At 30.7% G+C, this 10,281-nt stretch overlaps 1 protein-coding gene across 4 annotated transcripts in view; it reads right to left on the reverse strand.

Moving 5' to 3' along the window:
• CDH19 (cadherin 19) overlaps positions 1–9,729 on the reverse strand; it is a 79,162-nt gene extending 69,433 nt beyond the window's left edge. For 3 of the 4 annotated variants that reach the window (XM_057699406.1, XM_057699409.1, XM_057699407.1), the window contains exon 1: positions 9,597–9,729. The gene's annotated coding sequence lies outside the window, so the exon portion shown is untranslated. The remainder of the gene's footprint in view (positions 1–9,596) is intronic. The other variant, XM_057699405.1, reaches the window with a different exon arrangement.
• Positions 9,730–10,281: the final 552 nt, after the last annotated feature.

Consider the following 10,281-nt stretch of genomic DNA (forward strand, 5'->3'; position numbering starts at 1 on the left):
CATATAGTATCAGATTCAGATGAACTGTGTGAAATAGTATATGCATTTCAGCAAAAACACTTTGACAATAGTAGTAATAATTATTAGTTTAAACTATGAACACGTGACAATACTGTTATTATTTTATGGTGAAGCTGATTATATTTTCTCTATTTTAAAATTTTTACTCTGCATGAAGAGAACCCCTTGATCTTTAAATATGTGAAGTAAACAGTAATTTGGTTAACTCAGTCCCTCAGTTTTTGGGAAATGATTTACACATCTTATTTAACTCTGGATAAAATGTAGATTTTCTACTCCATATCTTCTGATTCACCAGTTAGGTATTTTAAACAAGCTCTAAGGGTGATTCCAAGGCAAATAGTCTGAGGATGCTACCATTATCATCACCCTCATCACCATCACCCTCATCACCACCATCACCATCAGCATCTTGTCTAACAAATATTGAGTACTTACTCCATGATTATCACTACATAAAAGAATATGCCATTCTTAAATTGATTTGTCTTACAATTCTATGGTATATGTTCTTTTAATGTTGCTATTTTATAGATGCAGACAATGAACACATGTAGGTTAACTATCTTTGCTTAGGCATGTAATAATTGGTGAGATTGGAGTTAAATCCAGAGAGCTTGCTTCCTTTTGAGTGGGTACATTTAACCAATGTGCTTGCAGGATTCTGGACTATGGATACTATTTTGGAAATGAAATATGTGTGCAGATATTTGCCAGGGTTTATGTTTAGAGCAGTGGTTTCCAAATTTTCATATTTTATACTCATGTGAGAAAAAAATGCTGAAGGTGGACACCAATATTTTTTTGCATATTTATACACTGATCATTTATTTCTACAACTTTTACCACTAGATATATATTTTATAAATTACAGTGAAAACTGAAATGCAAAAGAATGAGATCAAACATCAATGCAAATATAGAATTCCTTATATTTTCCCACAGCTAAGCTGATGGTCTTGTGTATGCCCTGTGTTACATAAACACCCATTTGGAGACTGTTCTGTGAGGTAAAGGAGCACCACATGGCCACGTTGGATGTTCCAAGGCCACATCTCCCACTTTATCCTGCTTCCCTTCTCTTCAAGAGAATAATTTGCTCTGGTTCTGAGGCTGACTTTTACCATATAGCCCTGATCATGTAGTAGTAGCTTTCTGGTTGCCAAATTATATCTAGAATGGATGGTTATTATAAATCATAAAGATTGAGAGTACGTAATAGTAGACAAAGGTATGACATAAAGTAAATAATTAAATAAACTCTATAATTTCCATCTGGTTCTTTTTCTTAACTACATTACTAATTTAAATTCTCATTTAATAATACTAAATTAGGACTTCCTAGGTGGCGCAGTGGTTAAGAATCCGCCTGCCAATGCAGAGGACACGGGTTCTAGCCCTGCTCTGGGAAGATTCCACATGCCGCGGAGCAACTAAGCCCGTGCACCACAACTACTGAATCCATGTGCTGCAACTATTGAAGCTCACGTGCCTAGAGCCTGTGCTCCGCAACAAGAGAAGCCACTACAATGAGGATCCTGCACGACACAATGAAGAGTAGCCCCCGCTCACAGCAACTAGAGAAAGCCCATGTGCAGCAATGAAGACTCAACACAGCCAATAAATTAAATAAATAAATACTTATTTTAAAAATATTAAATTAATGCTAACTATTAAGGAAAATCTGTATAAAATGTAAAGATTGGTACATCTATAGATACAATAGTTGCATGGTACTGATCAAGGTACTTAAACACTCAGACTGAGTTTCTCCAATTGCAAAATGAGATAACATATCTGACTTCTATGTATGACGTGATAAGTCACATAAAAAGAACTGGAATTGCACATGGAACATATCAAATATGCAATAAAAGTAGTTATTACTATGCCATTAAAAGCATGCCACTTACTTAAATATTTATAATCCCAAATTTCTTTGGTACCCTCTAATTAATCCATTCTTAGAGTGCATAAGAAAATCACTAGTAAGTCCCCATTACCACAGGAAAAAAAAAATCAAAGGAGTAACTGTCAACGTGAATGTTGTTTAAGTCATGGAGGAAAGAGCTCCTTTCAAGACAGGGAAACACAAAATAGGAAGTATTTGCTGCAGATTGTATACAAATGATTTCAGGTTTATGAACAAGGCTAATGTGTGCAGTTTCTATTACGTGAAAAGTCAGGTTTTGTAGTAGAAATGTACTATAAATAGTTACAAGACCTAAGACACTTTAGAAATAGAATCAGAAGGTTAAAACCCTCACCTTATAGTGCCATTGTCACATCTAAATATAGATTTAGGAAAGTTGATTCTATGAACTTATAAATTGCTTATCGACTTTCTTTAATAAACATATATCCTCAAGTAAAAAGCTGTAATGATATTTGGGTATATTTAAATCAACCACCTTAGTCATTGCCAGAAAAACATTTAGTGAAGTCCAATCTAATGACTAGCTTTTTAAAAGGTGGGGGGTGGTTAAAAGATAAATTTGAGAAAATCTCTTAGGAAGTAGGATAACAATACATAGATATATCAATAGAAAATTGGATAGAAAAGATCAGGAAGTTAGAGGGTTAATTCAGAAAGGCACAGCATCCAAAAGTAAATCTCAAAGAAAATGGAGGGGAAATATTATTACAGAATAAAAGTCCATTCACTTTCTCTCATTCAGTCTGCATAAAAATGCAATCTGGCTTTTCCCCCCAGAAAATACAACCAATCCATTGAGGTCCAAAGGGGACCTCTTTATTTCTTTAACAAAATTTAATAAATACTTCATTTTATAAAAATTAACTTCACAGTGGCATGGCACATTGTTGCCTGCACCATAACCACATGTCCTTTTAAAAAAATCTCCCTTTTTTGGTTCACAGAGCTCCATACATTTGTGTTTTTCTTTTGCCTGAGGAATCTCTATTTCATTTTATTGTTCTATTTCTTAAATCATGGAGTTCCATTCTTAAGAAATTTTTTGCTCTTTTGATACATGTTTATCTCCTGGTTCTACAGCTTCAATTAATATTTATATACTGAAGCATGACAAAGCAATCTCAACAGTCCATTTAAATCTCTTTCCTGATCTACAAACCTATTTTCCAAGAGGCATTTCAATGTCCATGTCTCACACAGAAATAATTGTCTTTTACACCCAATTCCACATCATCACTATGTTGTTTCTTTCACTGAATGAAACCAGCCTCCACTCAAAAACTCTCAGTTGCATAAAAATTCCCCTTTAATGTTTTCTTTACTTTATCTCTCATACATATTCAGGCTTCATCTGTGATCAATTCTACCTCTTAAGTCCTTCAAAGATATGCACTAATCTCCTACAACCTCTAAATTCCTAATATTCTGGTGCAGTGCACTTGTTTATTATGTAAAAAAATTGGAAACATAATTGTTGCAGCTAGTTGAGTAATTTTTGACATATACACTTAGTCAAATGTTTAAAGAGGTTGGAGAGAATTATGACAATGACAGTTGTATAGTTCTGTAGGAGAAAAACTATATGCTATCAGAAAAGCAGAGTTCGATGTGTGTTGTATTTAATTAGAAAAATCAGTATTAACAAATGAACATGAAAAATAGATATCTTTTCTAAAGTGTCACTAAAGGGACCATAACACTATCAGCAATAATTTACCTATATCACCAGCACTAATATGCACCCTAAGTGTCGAGATTTGGTTTCTTATACTATCCATTAATTAAAAACAAAAAACATGTGCATCTTGGTGAATAGCTCAAGATAAGCTTTACAAGTGATTCTCAAGAATTAGGAAACAGTGGACTGAAGGGTGACTAAAGGTTAAGAATTGAGTTCCAAGAGTAGATGTGTCTCTCAAAGTAGTTGCAAATAGAGGGAAAGCAGAGATCTGTCTCTGCCCTGGGGGTTTAGAGTTAATGAAGAATTATTTAAGATAGAAATTACAGTGTTTGAGAGCCCATTTGTAGGAGAATTAAATGAGCAATAACAAGCAAAGATGTTGCAAGGAAAAAAATAAACCAAGCACCAAAGTAACCACTCAATAAATTCTGTTTATCATTATGAATAATAATAATATATAAGTAAATATTAGTAATATAATTACCACTGTTTCTCTATGATTCTCTATGACTTCAGAGTTAAAAAATAAATTCAGGAAATTCAAATTAATAATCTCTTAGAATATTCCATGTGTTAAGATGATACTTACTCAAACCAACTTTAAAATTGAAAAGAAAAAAAGAGTTTACAAAGAGCTTACTATTACAATATTTACTTATGAAAAAGTTGGCTTAAAATTATAAGGAAATTTTGGGTCTTAATATGGAATGTAAATTTCAAAGGACATGTTTTTAAAGGAAGTGAGAATATATCACTATTTTAGTACAAAAACATTTTTAAACAAATACTTCTTCAAGATAAGTAATAGATGTTTTAAAATATATAAAACATTAAAAGTACCTCTAAGAGGTGGAACAACAGGTTAAACACACGTAGAATTAAGAAAAGAAAGTAATCATGAATATAGTTAATTTGATACACAAAATTGATTTAAAAAGTAATATAGGATATCTTCCTTAAATTTTTTATTCCTTTGTAATTGATACCAGGGAGGATAGAGATGCTTTCTTTTAGTGCTTAATGTAGAAGCATTCAGTATAATCTTAATGGAGAAGCTGAATGACTGAATTATTGAGTGAAGAAATGTCTCTGTTTTCCTAAAAATTTAGGTTATGTGGACTATGAGATACTGCAACTTGTCAATGGGTAGGGAGAGTTCATATATTCTGTGAAAAGGGATGATGTTCTTTTATGAAATAACTCCTTACCTCACTTTTTAAAAATCTGGCAACTCTTATAATCATTTTGTTTTGTAATATGTAGAAAGGAGCTAATTAATATCTTACTAAGATTTGTAATATTTAACTCACATACACACAGCCTTGAACATTTATTGCTTGTCCTTTCTTCCCTACAAAACAAAAGCTTAGTGATATCATTATAATACAATGTCACATACCTCATGAAAATCATTCTTATGAGTTAAGAGCTGTGTGTTTTAAATGCTGGTTTAAAAATTCATATATGTGATATACATATATGCACAAATGTATACACACACAGTGACAGCATTGTTTCATATCTTTAATACAATTTAAATTTGCAGCAACATGGGTGGACTTGGAGGGCATTTTGCTAAGTGAAATAAGTCAGACAGAGAAAGACAATTACTGTATGATATCACTTATATATAGAATCCAAAAAATATATCTAAATAGTAAATAAAACATAAAAAGAAGCAGACTAGTAGTTACCAGCAGGGTGAGGGAAGAGGGGAGGAGAAATATAGGGGTAGGAGATTAAGAGGTACAAACTATTAGGTATAAAACAAACTATAAGGATATATTGTACAACATGGGGAATATGGCCAATGTTTTATAATAACTATAAATGGAGTATAACCTTTAAAAGTTGTGAGTCACTATATTGTACACCTGTAACATATAATATTGTACGGAAACTATACTTTCATAAAAAAACAGTTTAAATTTCACATATGTGACCATTAAATCCACATTCTAACATGGCACAGTATTTTAACAAATAATTTGTGTAGGCTTAAAATTATTAAATGTGCATATATGTAAATTTGAAATTTGACCATAGACAAATATACAGACATATACATGTGTATGTATATATGTGTATGCATGTATAGAAACACATATGCTTATTTATTATTATTATTTTTTTGCTTATGTATTATTAACCAATAAATTTGGAGTCAAATTCTGATATGCCTATAGAATTGGCATAGTCAGTAGACACTGGATAAGGACAGAAAATAACCAAAGAGAAATTAATGTTTTAAAAAGCCCCAAAGACGAAAAAGTCCAAATCAGAAGATGGGGATTTACATCCAATTAAAATGTTACATTGTGGCCTCTTTATTTTTCATCTAACACTTTGGGGGAAGGGGTATATTTTGCTTTACTAATTCAAGAGCAATTTCAAGAACTATCAAGAAGTATTTGCTTAATGACAAAAAATAACATTAAAATTTCAAACAAAAGATGCATCCCTATCTCTTTCTCTTTTTTTTAGTATTCTAATTATATTATCTATCTCTGAATTTAATGGTATTATCTCTTTATCAAAGGAGGTCATACAAACACCATACGATATCACTTATGTATGGAATCTAAAATATGATACAAATGAACTTATCTACAAAACAGAAACAGACTCACAGATATAGAGAGCAGACTTGTGGTTGTCAAGGGGGAAGGATGGATTGGGAGTTTTGGATTAGCAGATGCAAACTATTACACAGAGAATGAATAAACAAGGCCCTACTGCACAGCAGAGGGAACTATATTCTATGTCCTGTGAGAAACCATAAAGGAAAATAACATGAAAAAGAATGAATCACTTTGCTGTACAGCAAAAATTAACACAACATTGTAAATCAACTATACTTCAATAAAATAATTTTTTTTAAAAAAGGACATCATAGATTCTCCACTAGAGATTTTTAAGAATAAAATAGATGGCAAACTCTCTAAAACAATTTAGCTATAATCCAAACTTAAAGGTAGAAAAATGGTGTCATTTTCCTTTCCCATGATTTATGTATAATTTGCTCATTTTCACAGGAACGACATTTCTAAATTTTGCACTTAGAGAAAATTACCTAGGTTATTTTTAGCCATAACTGATGTGCCAAAATTACTCCCACTTTAATATACTATCCTGCTAATTTGCAAAATTAATTTATCATATAAGTTCTTAGAAAGAAGGAACAGATAAATGTAAATGTACTGATATTGTATGTTGATAAGTCACTGTTCTATAACATTTCAAACTTGACTTCATATGCCAAAGCAGAGTCTCTGAAAAAATTATATGTTTTGCTTTAACTTTAAGACATTTTTGATGATTCTGAATGTCTTTTATTGAATACTAATTAATGTGACAAATTTCTGACAAAAAACATTTCTACTAATTCTAGAGACTTTTTTAATGTGAGTCAATAATTGTCTTACTGAATCACATCAGAATATTAAGGGCATGCATCATTACAAAAACAAATTGATTTGCTGTAAGTTGTGAAAAGGTGGGTTTAGAGCATTTTAGCTGAATTCTCTCAACTGAGTTGTGGCAACAAAACTCTCTAATGGTATGGGTCTATAAAAAAAGGGTCAAACATCTTTCTGGTCACTATGGCAAAAGCAACTTATTCCTTTCTCAAATTTGTGAGCTGTCACCAGCACTGCAAGAAAGGATGGATTCACACGAGTTATTAAGTTCCGTGTTTATGTTTCATCCTTAATCTGTTAACGCCAAAGCAAAGATACAGGTATTGGAAGATTGTGGTTATTAAAGAAAGTCATCATGACAACAAAATATAAAAGTCCCATTTTCTCATATTCATCAGCATGGTTCTCAAACATTAGATCAGTAGCAATAAATCCCAAACTAAAGAAACGTATATGAAGAGATCAATACATTCTTTTAAACTGTGTACATTTATTCCTATTGCATTACTACTTAATAACATGTTAAATACTATACTATAGCACTTTAAATATAACATCATATTTAAAGGGTACATGTTAAGAGCATGACTGGCAAAAAATTCACTATCAACTTATATTTAGTTACTGATTATTATTTATCAAATTACATGTACTATATTATGACAAGTTTCTGAAAGATGAGTTAGGTTTCTTAAGAATGCATGGGAGGAAATTGTGCATATCATTTTAAAGCATCTTCAACTTATAATTTAATTGAATTTTTTTTTTTTAATTTCCTGGAGATAAATACCTTGGAAATATTTCAAAGGGGAAAACAAAATAAAACAAAAAATGTAAGTAGATACTATATGCTTTAAGACTTCTACAAATTGTGTAAAAGTGTGTGTGTGCTTAAGCATAAAATGGTACAAGTAAAGAACATACTAAAATTGAAACTGTAGAAGGTGGATATAATTTACAGAATGATCTGATTCATTTCAGTCATTGTTAAAAAGTGTTGGTTGGCTATGAGGAGCCCACGCACCACAATGAAGAGTAGCCCCCACTCTCTGCAACTAGAGAAAGCCTATGTGCAGCAACAAAGACCCAACACAGCCAATAAATAAACTAATTAATTTAAAAAAAAGTTGGTAAAGTAGAAAACACATATAAAGAATAAGAGATCAAATGATTTCTAGATTTCACAAACTGGTTATTTTGAAAAATTAAATAATTCTAGACTTCTAATTTTGTAATGTTTATTCTTTTTTGGAAATATTTTCACTGGTTACAAAATTTGATAAACAGAAATGTTCAGATTATATTGAAATTTAAATATTTTCAAATTAAAAATTACAAGTATATATATTTGCATACTATTGATATTTAGACATTTAAAGTATTTAGAATTTGAAACAGATAATATTATATGAATGTATATTATTTTATTACATTACTTGATATTGCAAATACACCAAAATATAAATAAATATTAATATATAAATATTTATATATTATATAAATTTGGAAATATTTTATATAAATAATGTCTTCTTGCCAGGTATATTAATTAAAAATTAAACTTATAGAGCTAAACTATGAATTTAAATATTCTAAAGAAAACATTTGCCATTCTGCTTATGTATTTTTGTTGTTAACCTCTTCAGGTGTTAGTTCAAATTCTAGTTACTGATTTACTAGATCCCTTTGGCAAATTTACATTAAAATATTTTATTAAAATTAATAACCCAATTAAAATTATTTGTAATGAATTAGAATTGAAACAATAATAAATGCCTTTCAAATTTTGTATTTTCTTAAGTTACAGTTTTGTGTATTTCATATTTGATGAATTAGCCTTCTTATTTCATGTAATGGATATAATTGCAAATTAATGTGTGTACAAGTTTGAATATGTATGTGTTTGTATTCATAATATGCTCAATAGTTTACTTTTATTAGCATTATTTTTGTAACATTCTTAATTACTTAAGTTAATTTTTGAAAGTCAATAGAAAGTTTGATAGCCCAGAAACCTGGCAAAGAAGAAGAAAATAAAATAATTATATGTCAACTTTAATAATAGGTTGTCCTTCAAAGAAACATATAGTTTTATCCAGATATGTGATAAGCTCCATACTGAATATCATTTAATAAGAAATAAATAATTTATTATTTTAAAAATATTTACTCTATAAATATTTTTCTCATAGCTTTGAGGTTGATAACTTCATTGCTCATAGCATCTGATAGTAGAGAGGTAAATATATAAAAAATTAAGATACAAAATCCTGGAGAAATAAAAAGATGCAGTAATGCTACATTCCTCCCAAGAAACTTTTTTTTAAATTTTCTAGATACAAGCAACTTTTATTTTCCTTGATCTGAATTGTAGTGATGGCAAATTGATCTTTGTTTTAGAGAATGTTCAATGTATACATCAAGTTTTAACATTTTTAGAAATTTTTTCTTATGAAGTGCAAATTAGCAGAGTTTTTCAAGTACTTTTTGGCCCTATTTTCATTGAGTTAACTTATATAATCAATACATGCCTGCTTACCACATTCTTACCTGCGTATCTTCAAGTTCAATAAGCTCTGCAGAAACTGAAATTCAAAATTCGCAAGAAACACATGAGGAATAGTAGGAGAGTTTGTCCTGATTTTGCTTCACAGGCTTCTCATCAAACCTTACATGTGCCACATTGCTCTGAGTTACAGACGCTTGTGCTTTTAGTACCAAGACCTTCAGTATGTCACTGCTTACTGAATGCTATTTTGGGTTCTCTGAGTGGACCCATGAACACTGAGCCTTTGTGCAAAATAACATAAGGGCACTCTGATGTCCGTTCATAGTCTGGGATTAAAATGCAGACAGCTCCAGCAAGTAGTATGAGCTGTTTTTTCCCCCTTTTTCCTAACAACAAGCAAAAAGAAAATAAAGTACTTATTGGCTTGAGGTGATAAGGAGGGAATTCAACTTATGTAAGAGAATTCTGCAAGTGGAAAGGACATGCCCTCTACTTGGGGATTAGCTGATGAAACAAATGATCAATTTAAAACAGGCACAAAAGTTACTAAAAAGAGAAGAGCTTTTTAACTGTGTGTCTATGCCTTCTGGCTGTTCTTTAATTGAGTCTTTCTACTCAGGAATAAAGTAAAATACAGAAAGAGAGGGCAATGTCTAAATTATAATCCTCTTCTTTTCCTTGGGTTTATGAATTACCTAAATATATTTATTGTATT

Source organism: Hippopotamus amphibius, chromosome 11 (assembly GCF_030028045.1).
Source record: "Hippopotamus amphibius kiboko isolate mHipAmp2 chromosome 11, mHipAmp2.hap2, whole genome shotgun sequence".
NCBI classification, from domain to species: Eukaryota; Metazoa; Chordata; class Mammalia; order Artiodactyla; family Hippopotamidae; genus Hippopotamus; species Hippopotamus amphibius.